Here is a 20,866-nt window from a genome sequence, read left to right on the forward strand (position 1 = left end):
AAAGATGATACAAACAGATGGAGACATATACCATGTTCTTGGATTGGAAGAATCAATATTGTGAAAATGACTATACTACCCAAAGCAAACTACAGATTCAATGCAACCCCTATCAAACTACCAAAGGCATTTTTCACAGAACTAGAACAAAAAACTTCACAATTTGTATGGAAACACAAAAGCCCCCGAATAGCCAAAGCAATCCTGAGAAAGAAAACTGGAGCTGGAGGAATCAGGCTCCCTGACTTCAGACTATACTACAAAGCTACATTAATCAAGACAGTATGGTACTGGCACAAAAACAGAAATATAGATCAATGGAATAGGATAGAAAGCCCAGAGATAAACCCACACACATAATGGTCACCTTATCTTTGATAAAGGAGGCAAGAATATACAATGGAGAAAAGACAGCCTCTTCAATAAGTGGTGCTGAGAAAACTGGACAGCTACATATAAAAGAATGAAATAAGAACACTTCCTAACACCATACACAAAAATAAACTCAAAATGGATTAAAGACCTAAATGTAAGGCAATACCCTATAAAACTCTATAGGCAGAACACTCTATGACATAAATCACAGGAAGATCCTTTTTGACCCACCTCCTAGAGAAATGGAAATAAAAATAAGCAAATGAGACCTAATGAAACTTAAAAGCTTTTGCACAGCAAAGGAAACTATAAACAAGATGAAAAGACAACCCTCAGAATGGGAGAAAATATTTGCAAAAGAAGCAACTGACAAAGGATTAATCTCCAAAATATACAAGCAGCTCATGCAGCTCTATATCAAAAAAACAAACAACCCAATCTAAAAATGGGTAGAAGACCTAAATAGACATTTCTCCAAAGAAGATATACAGATTGCCAACAAACACAGGAAAGGATGCTCAACATCACTAATCATTAGAGAAATGCAAATCAAAACCACAATGAGGTATCACCTCACACTGGTCAGAATGGCCATCAACAAAAAAACTACTAACAATAAATGCTAGAGAGGGTGTGGAGAAAAGGGAACCCTCTTGCACTGTTGGTGGGAATGTAAATTGATACAGCCACTATGGAGAACAGTATGGAGGTTCCTTAAAAAAACTAAAAATAGAACGACTTCAGCAATCCCACTACCAGGCATATACCCTGAGAAAACCATAATTCAAAAAGAGTCATGTGGCACAATGTTCATTGTAGCTCTATTTACAATAGCCAAGACATGGAAGCAACCTAAGTGTCCATCAACAGATGAATGGATAAAGAAGATGTGGCACATATATACAATGGAATATTACTCAGCCATAAAAAGAGACAAAATTGAGTATTTGTAGTGAGGTGGATGGACTTAGAGACTGTCATACAGAGTGAAGTTAAGTCAGAAAGCGAAAAACAAATACCGTATGCTAACACATATATATGGAATCTAAACAAAAAAAAAAAATGGTTCTGAATAACCTAGGGGCAGGACAGGAATAAAGATGCAGACGTAGAGAATGGACTTGAGGACACAGGGAGGGGGAAGTGTAAGCTGGGACTAAGTGAGAGAGTGGCATGGACATAGATACACTACCAAATGTAAAATAGATAGCTAGTGGGAATCAGCTACATAGCACAGGGAGATCAGCTCGGTGCTTTGTGTCCACCTGGAGAGGTGGGATAGGGAGGGTAGGAGGGAGACGCAAGAGGGAGGAGATATGGGGATATATGTATATGTATAGCTGATTCACTTTGTTATAAAGCAGAAACTGACACACCATGGTAAAGCAATTATACGCCAATAAAGATGTAAAAAAAAAATTTCAGTACAAATAGTTAAGTGCCAAAATAAACTGAAATTAGTAGAGCAGATGTCTTGGAAAGCGTTGATGGAATTAAGTATCAACCTGGTGCAGAATATTGGCTTCAAAAGGAAGAAATGTGTAAGGAAATTCAGATAGAGCAGGCAGCCAAAAGCCTGAAAGCAGGAATTACCCCATGTGCGTGAGGGGTACTGAGGACCCTTCCGACCCTACTAAAGTGCTGAGTTTATGCAGGTGATGAGTGGGAGATACGGCTGAGTGTCTGCAATGTGGACAGGATACAGTACCATTATCACCTAAGCAGCATTCTCTGACTTAAATTTCCAAGAGAAAGCCACCACCATGAAAATCTCATAAATCCTTTCACCTACTCTACTTATTCTTGAGGAACTAGTCTTGGGGCTGATCTATACATAAAACAAGCAAGCAAGCTAAATGCAAGAAAATATCAAGCAGATGGCGTGTGGGTGAAGATGTGGAGGAAGTGAAATATTAGAAGCTTTGAAAAGAGGAAGAGAGAGTAAAATATGTCAAAATGAATATGCATCTGATGAAGAAAAGTCAAGAATATAAGAATCCTATGATATATTAATTTTAATTATTTCTAACAATTATCATTGTAATATATATGGATAACAAATAAAATGTGAAAATAGAAATTGCCTATGATCCCAGCAATGGAGACAAAAGTCTCAATATTTTATGACTTTCCTGTCTTTTCTTCCATGAAGCTGCATTTTAAAATCAAATTAGGGTTTTTTGTACATACAGTTTGGTATACTATCAAAAAAGACTCCATTATTGGATTTGTCTCCAATTTTTACAATATCAACCTTGCTAATAGCCAATACTTATATAGTTGCTTACTCTGTGACAGAATTCCAAGTGCTTTACATATATTAACTTACCCAATTCTCAATACAATGTGAGAGGTGGATACTATTATTATCTTCATTTCACAGATGAGAAAACCAAGGAGAAATTAACTTGCCTAAGTTCACCTAGCTGACAAACGGTGGAAAAGGACTTCAAGCCAGGCAACAGGCTCCAGCATCCCTGCTCTTAACCCATCTACCATACCACCTGCCTTCCAGAGACAATGTGCTCCCCACTGAAATTAAGCCTCATCTCTGATTTTTTTAGGATGTGCTCAGAACAGAATCATGGGTGCCAAGGGATTCTATGAGTTGAACTGCTCTCCATCAAAGGAATAATACCCCCATATAACCTCTTACCATCTGTGAAAAGGGAAAATGACCCAACTTCAACTTGCCAGCATTGTTATGGACTTTTACAATCTAATTATAGTCTGCATTTCTTTCATGCAATGAAGTTGAATATTTTTTCATGTTTTGGCCGTTTGTAGTCCTGTTTTGTGAATTTTCTATTCCTGCTGTATAGATTGTTTGTGTCACCCATCCCCACCCCAAATTCATACGTTGAAAACCTAATGCTCTAGGTGATGGTATGAGGTAGGACCTTCAGGAGGTGATTAGATCATGAGGGATCTACCCTCATGGGATTAGCGCCCTCATGGGATTAGTACCCTCATAAAGGAGGCCCAGAGAGATCCCTAGCCCCTCCTACTAGATGAGGACACAATAAGAAGTCCATGGTCTACACCCTGAAAGAGGGTTCTCACTAGAACCTGACCATGCTGGCACCCTGATCTTGGACTTCCAGCCTCCAGAAATGTGAGCAGTAAATTTCTGCTGCTTATAAGCCACCCAGTCTATGGAATTTTGTTCTAGCAGCCCAAATGGACTAAAACGATTCCTTCCTAGAATGCTTTTTAAAGAGTTAAAGTGTGTTAAATTGAAATTATTTTAGAAGATCAGAGGGTTGCTAACTAGCTGTTTCAGTGGGAGCCTAGAGCCCGGCAAGTAATATACCTAGGGGGAATCACCAGGACCTAGGGCTGAGGGCTCAGCTGTAAATACCTGGGACCGTAAGGATTGAGCAAGCCCTCCCAACAGAGTAATATCCTAAAATTGTGCTTTACAGCATACAGCAGAGGCTGTACCTACTGGATGGCTGGAATAGTCATTACTGCTACTCAAGACACACTCAATTCCTCACATCAACATGTCTGGGGAAACAAATTAGTAAATCTGATGTTTGCTTAGTGAGGTCAGAATTACAGAAGGAAAATGAAAGATTTCAAGGGATCTCACGCCTATGGAGCAGTCTTACAGATTTTGCCTATTCTACATGGCTAGTTTGGTTAGTGATCACAATCGTCCACTAGTCAGAGGATTCCACAGGAACAGTGCTGAACAAATGCTATTAAATTCTTACTGGCTAAATCCTCTGTTAATCAGTCAACAGCAGTTTACCTCATGTCAGGCACTTTGCAATAAAATCAAGCACAGGGCTTCCCTGGTGGCGCAGTGGTTGAGAGTCCGCCTGCCGATGCTGGGGACACGGGTTCGTACCCCGGTCCGGGAAGATCCCACATGCCGCGGAGCGTCTGGGCCCGTGAGCCATGGCCGCTAAGCCTGCGCGTCCGGAGCCTGTGCTCCGCAACGGGAGAGGCCACAACAGTGAGAGGCCCGCGTACCGCAAAAAAAAAAAAAAAAAAAAAAAATCAAGCACAGAGGACGCCCTCCGATTACTTGGCTTGGAAAGAAAAATACTATATTCACATACTTAGGAGTCACTTCGTAGAATGGGCCACTATCTCCAGATGGTTCATGTCATCCATCAGGGTTGGTGGTTAATACTTCCGATTTTTAAGAGTAACACCACACTTGGAGGGTTTCACTCCTTTATGTACGAACTACAGAAGCAAACCCAGAGGCAGAGGCAAAAAACAAAAAACACTCTCTTAGGTGAGGGCCATAATAAATATGAACTTTTTTTTTTAATGAGTGTTAACACAATGTTTAGAGAGAATTAGTAATAGTAAGGCAGGGATGCTAAAGAAAATGATACAGACATATTCTACGGAGGATGGCGGGGAGCGGAGTAGAGGAGGGATGAATAGTTAAATAAAAGCTTCAACCTTGGGCTTTTTTTTTTTTTGACCAATCATAGCATGTTATCCAAAATCATAATTAATTTTTACTAGAAAGGCAATTTTGCTATTTATGAGAAATGCCTGTTGCCAGTATGGAAGCCTACTTGGGATACTACATTACATGTGGAAGGCTCCATGAGTTTCTAGACTCTCAACCAAGAATGGCCCCTAGAGATGACACCAGAACTGAGTGTGGCTTGCTAATGAAAGTAGGAGGACCAAGTGTTCCATGCAGAGGAAACAGCGTGGAGAAGAAAAAATCATATGCAGCGCATGTGCAGGAAGTGACAAACAGTTTTGTGTTACCAACATAGAGATTCTGAACTTGGGGTCCATAAACAAGGACATGTAGGCAAAATGGTGTGTTTCGTGTGTGATGAGACCATGAACTTTCATCAGATTTTTTTAGAGTCCATGATTGGGGATGGGGAGGTAAGTTAAGAACAACGGTGAGCCACATGCATGACAGGGAGGGGCAGGGGACAAGAGATGAATTCCTCAGGGCCCAGGAGAGCAGGCTAAGTAAGATTCATGGTGGACTCCTTCCTGCGCAGGATGGGAATCCTTTATAAGGTTGAAAAGGGAAGTTTAGAAGGAAGACTGGGTGAAATGTAGGGGAAAGTAAAGTGTAGGCAACAGTCCAAAGCATCTGAGGAACCAAACAAGAACAGTGGGAATGGAGAGAAGGCAATTAGAGAAATGATGATGAGATCAAAGGGGCAGGCTGAATGTTCATATTTGCTTGTATGTGCACAAAATGTCACTGGAGGATTCTCAATTAACTGATAACTCTGGCTGCCAGTGGACAGGGGAAGCAGGTAACTAGGAAAAAGGATGAGAGGGAATCCTTTCAATGTTTACCCATATGTACCTTTTGAATCACATGAAGGTATTGCCTACTACAAAAATAAAACTTTTTAAAAAAAGACTTGGAGGTTACCGGAATGATATGCCTCTATGTAAAAATTTGCCCACATCTCTCTCCAAATCCCCTCCTCAATGTTTCCAGTTGCACTTTTGAATTCAGATTATTTTTACCTCAAAAGCTCCTGGACTGCACCAATGACTATCCCTTGAGAAGGGCCAGTCTCTCTGTGGACCAGGGTGATAAATGTATGAAAATGAAGTTGACACCACACAGATGCAAATAACTATTTACGTGGTTAAATTCAGCCAACTTAACAGGTAGTTGTCAAAATACCAGAATGAAGAAAGTCTCATCAATTAACTCAGGGAGCTCAATCTTTTAAATTTTATGGTGAATAAAAGAGACTCAAGGAAGAATCTCTATGATTTATTAAAACAAAGATGAATCAAATAAATTACTGATGTGAAAGAGGTCAGATGTGAGGTACAGTGTGGTGAGTGTTAAGCTAATTTAGGCTAGCCCTTTGGCTAAAAATGACTTTTTTTTTTTTAATTAAATAGAATGAATCTCCTGGTCAATCCAGAACTGACTTAAACTGAATGGTTTTACCAATTTTAAATTAGTCAATAGTAGACATAAATTTAATAGTTAAAAAAAATAAGTGGATCTTAGTTTTGCAAAACTATGTAACACTGTTTTCCATTTGGCTATACAAGTGTAAATATACTAAACTTGCAATACTTGTTCAAAGCACATTTAATGGAACCTATTAAACTTGTTAATCAAAACATACTGTATCCATAGATCAATTCTGCACACGTTTCCATTTATTGGTATTATGTTTTATATTTTTCCTTGTTCTACAAAAGATGTGAGTCAGCTTAATAAATTCAATAAAATGGGAAAATATACTTAGGTTAAAAAAATCAGAAGAAAAAAAAAAAACAAGGTAGAACAGAAATTCCAAACCAAAGGGAAAGTCAGAACATCAATAATACGCCATAGGTTTTTACAGGGTTATTAAAATGAAGTTGTAAATCTGACTCTGTGTTTCCTAGTTGCCAAATCAGAAAGGGAAATATAATCGACTATCTAATTCTATTTTTGCATGATGAAAAATGGACACTCCATAATTGTTCAGGGGAAGTAAAGCTTTTCTTTGGCATTTAGAGTTGAATGGAATTTCTTGCAAGAGTCTTCAAGCAGGAGCTGTAGAAGGAACTATTACCTTAATAACCACACCTCTTAAGTAACATAACAGTAGGTTTCTTGTGACTGTATTAATAGAATGCTTCAGTGTGAGCACAATTTGGGGGGAGGGGTGCAAAGGATGCAAAACAAGGTAACCAAAGTATACAGTTTCTGAAGATCTGGCTAGACTCCTGGTGTAACACCTAGAATTGGAGGGGCATGGGTGGACATCATGGCCTTTGTTCAGCCAACTCTCTATAAACATTTCTTTCAATTAAGCTTCTGGTCAAATTTATGAGCAGACAATTCATTGTCTCTGGCATTCATTACCGTTTTTAAAGGGAGATTAGTATACAACAATTATTCTTCATCCACTAGTTCCCTATATTTGAAATTCAAGGTTATACCAATTTTCTTTTCTATACTTTTTCTGCAACCATAACAATTTTGGTTCTAACATATGTGAATTGAGTGGATCTTACTGGATGTAAACAACAACAACAAAAATCATGGGCTGGGATAAAAAACGGTGGGATAAAAAAGGGACAGTAAGGGACATTTAGCGAGGAAGGGATGGGGGGTTTGGTAATAAAACCTTAGGAAAGACATAGAAAAGTAAGATAGAGTAAATCTAGGTCTTAGGATTTCATTCCAGTGGTGCATGTGGAGTCAGGGTACCGGGGGGCTCACTTGTCAGGACCCAGGTAGTGAGTCATTCAATTGCAGGGGCGCTACCCATTTGGATGCAGGACACACACAGAAAAATGCCTCTTCCATTCTGACATTAGGAACTGATTTCAAGGTCAAGAGTGCCACACAGTCAAGCGCTCAACTTCTCTTTGTCAAATGAACAAATAAGTGTCTATTATCTGCAACAAAGTAAAGAGAGTTTACTGTAACCACAGGGGAGGGCTCTTTTGAGAAGTTTAAAGTGAGCAAGGAAGAACAATATAAATTAACTGCTCAATATCCTTGACTACAAATAGAAGATGTGTAAAATGTAATTATCTTTATTTCATGGGAGAATTTTTTCTCTGTTTGAATAAATCATAACCTATTTTTCATAAGCTCCCTCCCACTGCTGGTTCCCCCAATCTCACTACCTTTTACATAAAAGTGTTATTTCCTCACCATCTAGGAAGAGCCCAAGTAGGCTGGAGAAGCAATAGTAATAAACTAGGGCTTACCATAGTTTTGTGAAAATAAGTCATTTGGGTAATATGTAGTAAGGACGGTGAAGAGGTATTAAAATGACAAAAGAGAAAGAAAGAAAATAAGTGACTGGACCACTCCCAGATAATTCTGTTAAACAAAGTGATTGAAAAAAGGTTAATACTGACTCAGAAAACTTACGTAACAGGAAATAAAAACAAAACAGGAAATATTGTATCACAGTGCAAAAATAAAGCAAATGAAATGTGATGCAGTTATCCTTGATTATTTCAAGATAACGTAAGATTTAAAAGCAGAGAGGCACCAAACCTTCCAAACCTGCAATGTCACAACCACCCTGGGTGTCAAACTTGAAAACTGATATGTTTATATACTGAGGAAAACCATGCAGTTGAAAATGTGTATCTATACCGTGTATTTTGAATCATTTAGGAATCACAGACACTTCTAAATGCTTTATTTCCACTTTTACCTGTAATAAATACATTATAATTAGGTCAACCACAACAACTCAACTCTAAAATGAGTTAATATGTCACTTATTAACCAAATCATTGTTACCTCTGGAGTAACCTAGAATTTCCTTTAAACATGAATTGTACTTTTTAATTGTGTTTTAGAGTTTAATTAAAATAAGTCTGATTACCAATTAGAAAAAAATTGCAAGCTTAGAAATGAAATTAACTTATATTAAGAGTTGGGGAGAATTACCTTATTTAATAACACATTAAAGAAGGATAACATATGGTCCTAAAAATGTCAAGATTCAACTTAAATGCTGGGATAACCGAATTTGACTATTTAAACAAAGAAGTAATTTTTAAAATCCAGTTAAACTTCAACGGCCACAGGAAAACACATTTTAATCCTAAATTGTCTTTAGATGAAGCTTGAAACACAGTTCATTCAACAAATAACTAATGAGCGCCCACTATTCATCAGACTAGGGGATTACAGGACTGAACAAGACGAAGACACTGTCCTCCTGGAGCTTACACTGGTTCATTTTCCAAAGCTCTAAACCTTAATACGTTAATAAAATTGGCGCTTACAATGATCCACTTTCCAAGGCTCTAAACCTATTGCTTAATACGAAATTTAAAAATGATAGCCTGTGAAGAGATAATCTTGCCAAAGGCTCTGATGTATGAACTTTACACTTGGGATAGAAGAAAGAATTTATAACCAGTTTCTCAGAAATACAGACCTTATTAACATCCAGTTGGAAGCTAGGCTGCGCCCAAGGCTGCCTCTGCTGGCCGACTCCGTCCATCCTTCCAGCAGATTCTCAACTCCCTACACCTGTATCAAACTTGCCACGCTCTTCACGAAAGCCGAAGGCTGCCAGGTAGGCAGCACAAGAATTCCTCAGCCTCATCTATCTCTTGAATATTTGACTCCTAGAGGAGCCTTCTCTAACTGGCCCTAAAATGTTGACTGTAAGGGTTGGAGACATCAATTTTATGTATCAGCCTGCCAACTCTGAAATACACAAAAATCCACAGCGACTTCTCCATGCCGCTGAAATAACGCTGTGCGTGGCTACATATTGAGAGAGAACAGGAAGAACGCATCTGTTCATCAAGCCGAAAAAATACGGTGACATATTTCCACCTGAGCTGCTGAAAATTCAACGGTATTTCTCCCTTCACCCCCCAATAATCCACACAGCAACACATCCTCCCCGTCCCTGCCCGAAGCGCGCACCCCACGGGGCCCAGGGTGTGGGCGGGGAAGGGTCAAGCTCTCCTTCGCCACAGCTGGGCCTCCCGAGCTCAAGAAGAGGTTGTCAGGTTAACAGGGGGCTGCGCCCAGCGCCATTAGGACACCTCCGAGCGCTGCACCGAGCTCCAGAGGGAGGCAAGTTTGGCGGGTCCTGGCCCCGGCCCCCCGCCCCTACCCAGCAGCAGCAGCAGCAGCGGGCGGCTGCGACGGCTAGTCCCCGCCTCACCTACTCACCTACAGGGCGGGGGCGCCGGCTCTTCGGGTCCGGGAAAAAGGGAGCCGGTGCACGCATTTCTGAGAGCGGTGGCCTCTGCCGCTCGGCGCCTGGGAGCGCATCCTCCAGGGTGGGTGGGAGGAGGGGTCGGGGGAGGACCTTGCGGTGACGCGGTGCTGGGGCAGGAGGGAGGAGCGCCCAAGCGCGCGCCCCGGGGGACCGGCGTCCGGTGCTACTGGACGCGGTCGCCGCGGGGACTCCTCAGGCCTTTCCCCAGGCGCGGTGCCTAGCCAACCCTGCAGATGCACCCGCGGTCAGGACATCGGCCACGACAGGCTGCCGGGCCTGGCCGGAGGCGGGGAGCAGCGGGTGGCGCGACGCGGTGCAGACGCCCACCTCTAGCTCCGCCCGGCCCGCGCCACGCTCTGCGCCCCTCCGCTGCGGCGGGGGCCGGGGAGCTCGGCGGCTCAGCTCGGCCGTTCGGGCTGCTGCTGCGGCATCCTCCCTGCTCCGGCGACCTCCTAGCTGGCGGTCTGGGAGCCGCGCCACCCCCTGGCGGCTGCAGCCTCCGCTGACCCGGCGCAGCCCCAGCCCGAGCCCGACGGCTCCGCCCCGGAGAGGTGCGCGCTAGGCCTCCGCAGGCCTCAGCCCTTTGTGACGCCTCCCGGGAGTGAGCTCGTTGCGACTCCGGCGGTCGGACGCCCGGCGGCTAAGCCTGGGAGGGTCTTCTTACGTCTACCCGGTCTGCATCTCCTACAGCTGGCTCGCTGTGGCCACCACTGTTCGTGGGAATACGCCTCTGAGAGCAGAGCTGGAGTTAAAGAGTGTCTCCCTGAGCTTTAAAGCCTTGAGTTTCCTTCCAGTTCGGGGACCACTGGTCACAATAAATTCATCCTTCTGTCCTTAACGGCGTTGTGTTTCTCAAAGGGGCCCACCATCTCTTCCCCCCTCCCGCTCCCATCCTAGGCACAGCATCCCGGATGCTGCCATTACAGCAATAGGGACGTAGCAATTGAGCCCTCCAGGACGACTCTTGGCAAAGACCCGAGAGAGCCTGGGTTGGGAAGATTTGCATCAGCTGCGGGGCAGTGCCTGTGAGCTTCCCATCCCCATCTGGGAGCTGTTCCTTCTACGGTCCCATGACCAGCACTGCAAGATGACTAGGAGGATTTGGCCGTGCGGTTTACCCGTCCGCACAGAAAAAAACTTCATGGTGGAGCCTGCAGCTGGTGCGATAACATTGGTGTGTCAGAGGCCAGACACACAGGCACACTAGATAGCGGCCTCCTCTGGATTGTTGATGCTGCTTAAGCTGTAACAGCCTCTCGTGGAAGACTGAGCGAAGCATCTAACAGTGATGGCTTTGGGATTTCAGTTGCAAGTGGTCATGCTATATTATCTTGCAAAATATGGAATAATCGCCCATGATATACTGAGCATGTATAAAATTGGACCTCAGGTTTGCATCGTTTTGGTTTGAATGTGAAGAACTGGGTATTTTACTCTTTTCTCTTTAGGCATTCATTATGTTATTTGCAAATTATTTCCAAGGGAAAATTAGGCTTCTAAGGTATAAAGAGCTGATTTCATTGAATCAGAAGAACATGGTTTGGGATCATCAGAGAAAGTGAGTTGCTCTCACACTTCTTTAACGATTTTGAAATCTAAGATGAATTTTTTAAAAACAGGCAAAGAAGAGACATGTTCCATAGCAGTACAAACTGTGATAAAATTGCTTAGACTTTCTGAGATGAGTTCTTTTAAGTAAAGTGGACATCCAGTGGGGAGCAGGGTAGGAGCTGCATTGTGTACGGATCAGGAAACACAGGGCACATGACTTGGTTACTTCCAGAGACTCTGATTTGATCTAGAGCCCCAGTTTATTTTCAAAAGTACCCATTATTATTCATCATATCTAGCCCCATATTCAGAACGAATTGACTATAGGAATCTATATGTATATTTGTGATGAATAAGTGACAAAACAAAGTCACTTAACGAGAATTTGGCAGTTGCTGAGTCTCACATTTGTAAAGTCTGCTTTAGTCTGTAGTTTCTGCATGAAATATCCATTGAGTTGCAATTCTTTTTTTCTTTTTTTTTGCGGTACGCGGGCCTCTCACTGTTGTGGCCTCTCCCGTTGCGGAGCACAGGCTCCGGACGCGCAGGCTCAGCGGCCATGGCTCACGGGCCCAGCCGCTCTGCGGCATGTGGGATCCTCCCAGACCGGGGCACGAACCCGTGTCCCCTGCATCGGCAGGCGGACTCTTAACCACTGCGCCACCAGGGAGCCCGAGTTGCAATTCTTGACTGTTTCCATCCTTTCACCACCAAGAGTTCCCTTTTGTTTTTCTCTCTATGGACCCCAGATTTTGTCAAGAAAAAAATTAAGCAGTGATCTTTTTTTATTAGGCAAAGATATAACTATGTGTTTTAAAAGTAGTAACCATCAATTATAAATGGTTTGTCAGCCTTTGAAAAACATTGCTTATAATTTAAGGATCCTCTTTACTGTCTTCATGAACTGCTCTAGGACTGCAGGCTGTATCATATGCTTATTATAACATTTTATTACAATGAAAGTCACGGTAGAATAAAGATTTCTGCTCTACAGTTTAAAGAGGAAGAAAATTCCCCCTTAATGATTGTTCATTTATTCTTTTTCATTAACTCAGCATTTATTGATTTGCCTAAGCCTTGTCTTTATAGAGAAATCCAAAGAAATAAAACCATTTCCTCATCCTCTAGATCTGTGCTGTCCAATACAGTACCCACTAGCCACATGTGGCCATTTAAATTGAAACTAAATTAAATTTAAAATGTAGTTTTTCATTTCACTAGCCACATTTCAAGTGCTAAAGAGCCACACGTGGCTAGAGACTACTCATTGGACAGCATGGAATAGAGCATTTCCGTTATGGCCAGAAATTCTTCTGGATAGCACTGCTCTAACTACAAGGTGAAATTTTAATTGGGAGAATAAGATATAGTATATAAAGTTATTGGGGAAATCTTAGTACACTACAGATCAAACCTCATTAGAATGTGTACTTCTTAAGAACAGGGTAATCTCTAAGAGTTCGGGCTCTGGCTTCAGACTGTGGCTCCATCACCTGCTGACCTTGGGTAAATTACTTAACCTCTGTATCTGTAAAAGGGGGATGATAATAGTACCAAATTTCAGGGTGGATATAGGGATTAAATGAGATAATCTGTGAATGACGCTTAGGCTAAAGTCTAGAACGTGACCTTCAAGAAAAGTTAGGTATTTTTATAGCAATATACATTATTATAATAAAGGTTTTCTTTTTAAAAAATTGTATCCTTGGCACCCCTCACTGTACTTAGCTAATAGAAAATGCTTGGTAAATGCTGAGTTGATGAAAAATTGTAATGCTACACTGATTTTATGGATATGAGGGCCTCTATTAAAAATGAAAACTGATCTTTCTATCTCTGTTGAAGGGTAGAGGCCATTTTAGTGGAATTTAGGCAGAATTGTCATCTCACTTTTTCTGGGGTAAAGAAAGCTGTATGATGAGACTTTGGGGGTAGACAGAAGCAGAAAGGCCTTCAGCTCTTAAAGGAAGAAAAGAAGGTCACTTGCCCTCCTTTTTTTTGCTCCTCAGGGCAGGAATTGGATAGTGGGAGACAACTGGATCCCTGAGTTCAGGCATCAGGTGTTCACCCAAGGGACTTCCTGGAGGAGGTGGGTATGAATTCCACATCTTTGGGAACATCACCAAACAACAGCAACCATTATTGCAAATGTGTTCTGTATTTTTCTTACATATCTATCCAAGAATAGTTTTGTAATGAAGTATGTATGTCTGCTTCTGACCACAGCACTGGTAACCTCTCATGAAACTGGAGTTCCAGAAACACTGGCAAATACTGCTGCAACACCTTGTCAAAATGAAAGCTTCCTGGTAAGTAATGAGCTCACAACTACAGAAAGAATTGAAACTTCTTTGGGAGTTTTCTCGGTAAAGATGTTGAAGAGGAGATTTTTGTACTGGTTGGTGAGTTTAATCTACCAGCACCAAGAAAGTTCATTCTCTAGTGGTTAAACCCATCCTGCTTTTCCTAGCACAAAGAGAAACACACCTCCTTGCACACACCTGACGTAGGCTAGTTGAGACACAGGGGTTCCGTGGGAGGGAAACACTGATGACATCTTGGAGGTCTGTGGGGGAGCCATCTTGCACCTAAAGAGGCAGAATAGAGTTCACTATTTAACAGTGTTGAAGGCAGTAGCTCATTTTCACAACTGGGGTCAGAACATCTTAGATACCATCTTGAGTTTTGAGAAGAATGTAAATAGGTCCTTTTGTGGATAGGCCTACGTTCAGTGCTTCTCTCGGCTTGTTATGAAGAAGAGGTAGAAATCTTGTTTAAAGAGGAGGTAGAAATCTCGTCTAAAGAGGAGGTAGAAATCTCCTTGTCATTTGAAAAGAGAAAGAGCCTGCCAGAGTGTATTGAGAAAGAAATATAGGAACGGATTGCTGTCTGGGCGCCTGTTAGTAGGTAGAACGTATGGCTGCTTATTTAGAATAAGCCCCCCCCCCAAATTTGTCCCTTTCTTTTATTCACAGTTAATTAAAAAGTATCTACCCTTGGACAGTTTCTGCTGCCTTATTTCTGCTAAAGATAGTCTATTTAATAGCTTGAGAATTCTGGTTTTTTTAATAATTTCTGAAAAACTTATTTAAATAATCTAGTGCTAAGATACTGTGCTAAGATATAATTTAAAATGTTGAAATGAATCCCTAAACTCAAAGTGATGTTAAGTGGTGATTGTTTACTGGACTTATTTGAGTGAAAGAAAATTACAGTGCAATAAGCTGAAAAGGGAGTTTTTCGAAGGAAATAGAGATTCACAGAAAGTGGCAAAAAATGTAGAGGGAAGTCCCAGGTTTTCCCCCGGTTATCTCCCAAAGATAACATTTTGCATAACTACAGTAAATATCAAAACCAGAAAATGACATTGGTATGATCTTTAGAGCTCATTGAGATTTCACTAGTTTTACACATGTTCTTGCCTGTGTGTGTGTGATTTCTATGCAATTTTATCATCGGTATAGATTCTTCTACCACTACCACGATAAGCTGCAGCGGCGGTCTCCAAACTTTTTGGCACCAGGGACCGGTTTCACGGAAGACAATTTTTCCACGGACCGGGTGGGAGTGGGGGAAGAGATGGTTCAGTGGTAATGTGAGCGATGGGGGACCATGGGGAGCAGCCGATGAAGCTCCACTGTCTGCAGCTCACCTCCTGCTGTGTGGCCCGTTTCCTAGCAGGGGGGGTTGGGGACCCCCGACTGTATCACTCCTACAAAGGTACCACTCCTACCCTTTTACAGTCACCTCCATCCTCCTCCCCACCCCATCCAATTCCTGTCAATCACTAATATGTTCTCATCTCTACCATTTCAAAAATTCTAGATAAATGGAATCTTACAGTGTATAACCTTTTGGATTGGCTTTTTTTTTTTAATTCAGCATAATTCCCTTGGGATCTATCCAAGTTGTTATATGTATCAATAGTTTGCTCTTTTTTTTGAGAAATATTCCATGGTATGTGTGTCCCACAGTTTAACCATTCACCCACTGAAGGATGTTTCCGTTGTTTCCAGTTTAGGCTATTATGAATAAAGCTACTATAAACATTCATGTGCAGATTTTATGTGAACATAAATTTTCATTTTTCTGGTATAAATGCCTAAGGGTACAATTGATGGGTGCATAATTAGTTTTATAAGAAACTGCCGAAGTATTTTCCAGAGTGGCTGTACGATTTTACATCCCTATCAGCAAAGTATGTGCGATAAATAACATGCTTTCAATGTATTAAATGAACTTACTAAATTGAAGTATAGTCAAACGTTTCTTTTACTATCCACTACTCTACTGACTGTAATTGCTTGTTTACTTGAACCCCACCAGACTAAACTTCAAGATCAGGCATCCTGTGCCTAACATAGTGACTTGCATATAATAGACAGTCAATAAATATTTGTTCAGCAAATGAACAAATTAATGAACAGAAGAAGAATAGCTGAGTCAGGTTGAAATCAAGTTGAAAAATTACATTGCCCATAAATTATAACGAGAACTGAATTTGAATTGGATGCCATGATTTTTCTTCCAATATATAACATTTTCAAGTCAGAAATTGGCAGTCCATAAGGTAAGTCATTTGTGGGTCAATTAATAAAAACTAAATGCCTATTATGTGGCACCAAGGTTATTTGTTGTAGTACTTTGTTAAGAGCAAAAAATTGAAAATAATCTAAATGACCAATGATATAAAACTACTTTAATAAAATATCTATACCATGGAATACCATGCAGTTATCAAAAATAATGAAAAAACTCTTTATGTAAAGAATGGACATGCTTCAAAAGAAATTAATTTAAAAAAAGGTTACAGAAGAGTATGTAGAGTATGCCCCTGGTCATGTAAAATTTTAAACAAGGAAATTAAAAGAGAAAAGATACATGCATAAAGATGTTAATTCTCCATAAATCAGTTTATAAAGCAGAGGGTGTGCCTGCACCATCTTATGCACCATCATAAGAAACCATCTTATGCTTTGAGCATCTAATTGCTCAAAAATTTATAGGGACATGTCAAAAGAATACAGGAGCCAGCTTACAGACACTCCTTCTGGCCATATTAGGAACAATTTAAGTATTAATAATGACAGCAGTAGATTACAACACATTGACTAAAACCACAAAAATAAAAAAAGAATGAGTCCAAACTGATATTTTAAAATTAAATAAAGAATAAAAAGAGGGAGTACAGAAAGGAAAGTTCTTTACAGGTGAATAATAAAATTACACCGTTTTGCAGTCAACATAGTAGTAATTGATTCAGGCAAGCATCATCGGTGGATGCTAAAACCACTGGGTGAAATTTTGCGGGGGAACAGAAAATTCATACATTTTCAAAGTATTACTTCCATGGTGATATTTGCTTTTTGTTGTTGTTGTTATTTGTTAATTACAAGTGTAAAGGGTAAATTTACAATGGAGAAATATGGCAGACACCTTCACCAAATGATCAGACTTACTGTGTTTGTTTCCTATTGGTGCTGTAAAAAATTCACCACAAACTTAGTGGCTTACAACAGCACAAATTTATTTTCTTACGGTTCTGTAGTCCAGAATTCTGACATGGGTCAGAATCTAGGTGTTGGCAGAGCTGCTTTCTTTCTGGAGGCGCTGAGGGAGAACATTTTCCTTGCCTTTTTCAGTTTCTAGAGGCCCCTTGCATTCCTTAGCTCATGGTCCCCTTCCTCCATCTTCAAAGCCAGTTAAACGCTGGTAGAGTCTTCCTGGGATCACATCACTGGGACTCCAACTCTCCAGTCTCCCTCCTTGACTGAAAAGGACCCCTGTGATGATTTCCAGCCCACCCAGATAATCCAGGCTAATCTCTCTCTCAAAATCCTTAATTTAAACACATCTGCAAAATTCCTACTGCCACGTGAAGTAATATTCATATATTCTGGAGATTAGGACAGGTACATCTCTGTGGGAGCCATTATTCTGCCTACCACATTTACCATTAGAGATAACACAATACATCAGCATTATTTGAATTATGATATAATGCACTGAGAAGGACATATCACTTAAGGTAGTTTTCCTGACGAGAAATATGTCTAAATTGAGGGACTTTCTGAAGCAAATGTCTTCCACTATTCAATGCTATAAAAAAAAAAGTTGGGGAATTGTTTCAGATTAAAGGAAGGAGACTACAGAAACTTGGCAATTAAATGCAGTGTATAATCCTTGAATGGATCCTGGATAAAAATGAAAAAGTATAAAAGGTGTTAGGACAATTGAAAAATTTGACTATGAACTGTATCATAAATAATATTGTATTAAATTTAAATTTCCTAAGTGTGATAATTGTATTGCTTGTTCTTAGGAAATATATGGTATAGTTTTTCGAAGTAAAGTATCATGGTGTCTGCAACTAACCTCAAATGGCTCAGAAAAAAGATCAAGAGAAAGCAAATATGGCAAAATATTGACAACTGGTGAATCTAGATTAGTACTATAAAATAGAAATATAATGCAAGCCATATATATATATATCAATAATTTTAAATATTCTAGTAGCTAGGTTAAAAACAAAGAAGAAAGTGAAATTAATTTTAATATTTTAACTCATATTCAATTAGCATTTAAAATGTGCTCAATGTAAAAATTATTAATGAGATATTTTACTTTTTTTTTTTTTTTCTTCCTTTCCTTCTTCCATACTAAGGCTTAAAAATCCAGTATGCAGGCTTCCCTGGTAGCGCAGTGGTTGAGAGTCCGCCTGCCGATGCAGGGGACGTGGGTTCGTGCCCCCGTCCGGGAAGATCCCACATGCCGCGGAGCGGCTGGGCCCGTGAGCCATAGCCGCTGAGCCTGCGCGTCCGGAGCCTGTGCTCCCCAACTGGAGAGGCCACAGCAGTGAGAGGCCTGCCTACCAAAAAAAAAAAAAAAAAATCCAGTATGCATGCAACACTTATAGAACACCTAAACTCTTACTAACCACATTTCAGTGCACAAAAGTCACACGGTGGATGCTGGTACTACTAAATTAGCACAGGTCTAGATGAAGCATATATGTGTGTTCAATGTTCTATACTTGTAGTTTTCTGTAGGTTTGGAATGTTTCAAGATAAAAAGTTGGGGAAAAAAGAAATAGATATTTCTAGGAAATAAAAAATAAAATAAATAAAATTTAAAATAGCATAGACAATTTCTAGGAGGATACAGAAGAAACTGTTAACACTGGTCAACTCTGGGAAGAAGAAATGGAGAGTGATAAAAGAGGAATGATGGTTCTCGCTGTACCCTTTCGTACCTTTTGTACAAGACTGTGACTAAACCTATTAAAACAAATTTAAATTATTCTAAAAGTAATATCTGCTTTATCTTTTAATTCAAAATCAGATGCTCTTTCATGCTAAGCTCTGAAAACCCCCAGTTGAGAGGTAAAATCTCCACCTACTGCACTCGATTTCCTAAAAATTCCTTGATATAGGAAAGGGGTGTGGGTCCCATCTAAAATATAGTAGTTGTTTAGAAATTTCTTCTGGTGATGTTTCCATCTTTACTTATTAGTCTTAATAAGTCATTTTAATCTTCCTGTTTGCATATTATTAAATAATTTTAGATAAGTTTTATCAGTAATCTAAACTCCATTTCTGAGTTGCTGAAAGCAAGAAAAAATATTCTAGCTCAGGCTCACCTAAATTCTAGGTGATGGACGAAGGCTGTAATTCACAATGGCGCCGGAGGTTGTGCGCAAGTTCATTACAAATTTATATCTGTTTTACTTAAGCCTCCTTCCATTTTGCACCGGAGCGGGGTCTCTAGGGTTACATTTGTCCAACTGTAACGGCTGACGCTTTCAAAACTGAGTTTCATCCTATTGTCTTCTGCTCGTATTTCATGAGGGCTTCCGAACTGAGGCTGGGCTGGAAGATTTCTTGACTCCTTTGGTAATTGCATCATTTCCTGGCCGTTTCTCATACATAATGCGGAGAAAGGAAGCACTTGCCCAGATAATAACAGCTTGAAAAACAGGAGGATAATGGAAACAGCGCGTTTTAACGCTGTTTACGCGTTTAAAACGCGTTTTACTCCGATCCGGGTGCAGATGCCCTGGTTCTTCACTAAGCGAATTACCCACAGCCCTCCCACTTTCGTTAATCTGACTCTCAAATAAGTAAATTAAGTAGTCGCGTCCTAAAGGCCACGAGGCCCTTCATCACCCACACTTACAGAGCATCTGCTCTGTGCCAAGCTCTACACCGGGAAACACTCGCCGCCCGTGGCAATCTTACCGTTAGATTTAGTAAAATGTTTAGTGGGATTTAACATCTGCGTGAGAGGGAAAGACAAAGACATACACAGAGAGAGAAAGAGGTTAGATTTAGAAAGAGCAGCTAGATGATTGAGAAAATGATAAAGCAAATTGCAAGGTTCTGGACAGTACTTTAACATTGTCTAGATACAGATATTTACATGTTACATAATTAGGATGAAATACCAGGACGTCTTTTCCAGCATGGCGGTCGGAAGAGGATTCGATTTGGAGGATCCAGCCTTTCTCCTTAGGAGCCGCCGCGGAGATCGCCTGAGAGCGCAGAGCATTTGCCGGGTTTAGTCAAGTGAAGAAATTCAACAGTTCCTCCCGTATCCTCCTAGAAATTGTATATGCTATTTTAATTTTATTTATTTTATTTTTTATTTCCTATAAATATCTATTTCTTTTTTCCCCAACTTTTTATCGTGAAACATTGCAAACCTACATAAACCCAAAACAGGAACCAAGTGGGCAGGGCTTAGAGGCAACAATCTCTTTTTTTATTGGCCAGGTTTACGTGGCGATTTCTAAAGAAACAAATACACTGAGAGAGAGAAGCTAGCAAGCTCCCTGGTGGTCTAGTGGTTAGGATTCGGCGCTCTCACCGCCGCGGCCCGGGTTCGATTCCCGGTCAGGGAAGCAACTTTTCTTGCTTGCAAATGAGTTACGATGGTTGTTACCGAATTTTTTCTATTATACAAATTCAATTAGCTTTGAATATTATTGAACCTAAGATTTAAAATACGCCATACCTTTCTACAGATATTTGCAATCAAATAAGCAATAAAATGATCCCTGATTCTAAAGTACTCTAAATACAACTACGTCACTTATAAATTTGCGTTTTCCAGCTTTGCAAATAGTTTGGATGTGTATACAAGCATTAATTTATTGAGCCTTTGTTAATCTGGAGCTTCGTTTGACTAATAAGAGGAGGAAAATCATTTTAGGAGGGATTATACCTATTTTGCATCACGCTGAGAGTCAAGTTTCATATATT

General features: G+C 40.5%; 1 protein-coding gene, 1 long non-coding RNA gene and 1 other non-coding gene across 6 annotated transcripts in view; 2 read left to right on the top strand and 1 right to left on the bottom strand.

Moving 5' to 3' along the window:
• Positions 1–10,130, bottom strand: part of NCOA7 (nuclear receptor coactivator 7) — a 144,633-nt gene extending 134,503 nt beyond the window's left edge. For both annotated transcript variants that reach the window (XM_060030012.1, XM_060030011.1), the window contains exon 1: positions 10,007–10,130. The gene's annotated coding sequence lies outside the window, so the exon portion shown is untranslated. The remainder of the gene's footprint in view (positions 1–10,006) is intronic.
• On the top strand, positions 9,817–15,891 carry LOC132436942 (uncharacterized). 3 transcript variants are annotated; one of them, XR_011246711.1, is made up of 4 exons: positions 9,817–9,907; positions 13,616–13,695; positions 13,833–13,915; positions 15,071–15,891. It is a non-coding gene; the product is annotated as an uncharacterized lncRNA (long non-coding RNA). The 3 variants fall into 3 exon arrangements; XR_009521930.1 differs by lacking the exon at positions 9,817–9,907 and adding an exon at positions 10,127–11,445; XR_009521931.1 differs by lacking the exon at positions 9,817–9,907 and adding an exon at positions 11,475–11,613.
• A 4,542-nt stretch (positions 15,892–20,433) lies between these two features.
• Positions 20,434–20,505, top strand: TRNAE-CUC (transfer RNA glutamic acid (anticodon CUC)). Its single transcript has one exon. It is a non-coding gene; the product is annotated as a tRNA-Glu (tRNA).
• Positions 20,506–20,866: the final 361 nt, after the last annotated feature.

This window comes from Delphinus delphis, chromosome 14, assembly GCF_949987515.2.
Source record: "Delphinus delphis chromosome 14, mDelDel1.2, whole genome shotgun sequence".
NCBI lineage: Eukaryota > Metazoa > Chordata > Mammalia > Artiodactyla > Delphinidae > Delphinus > Delphinus delphis.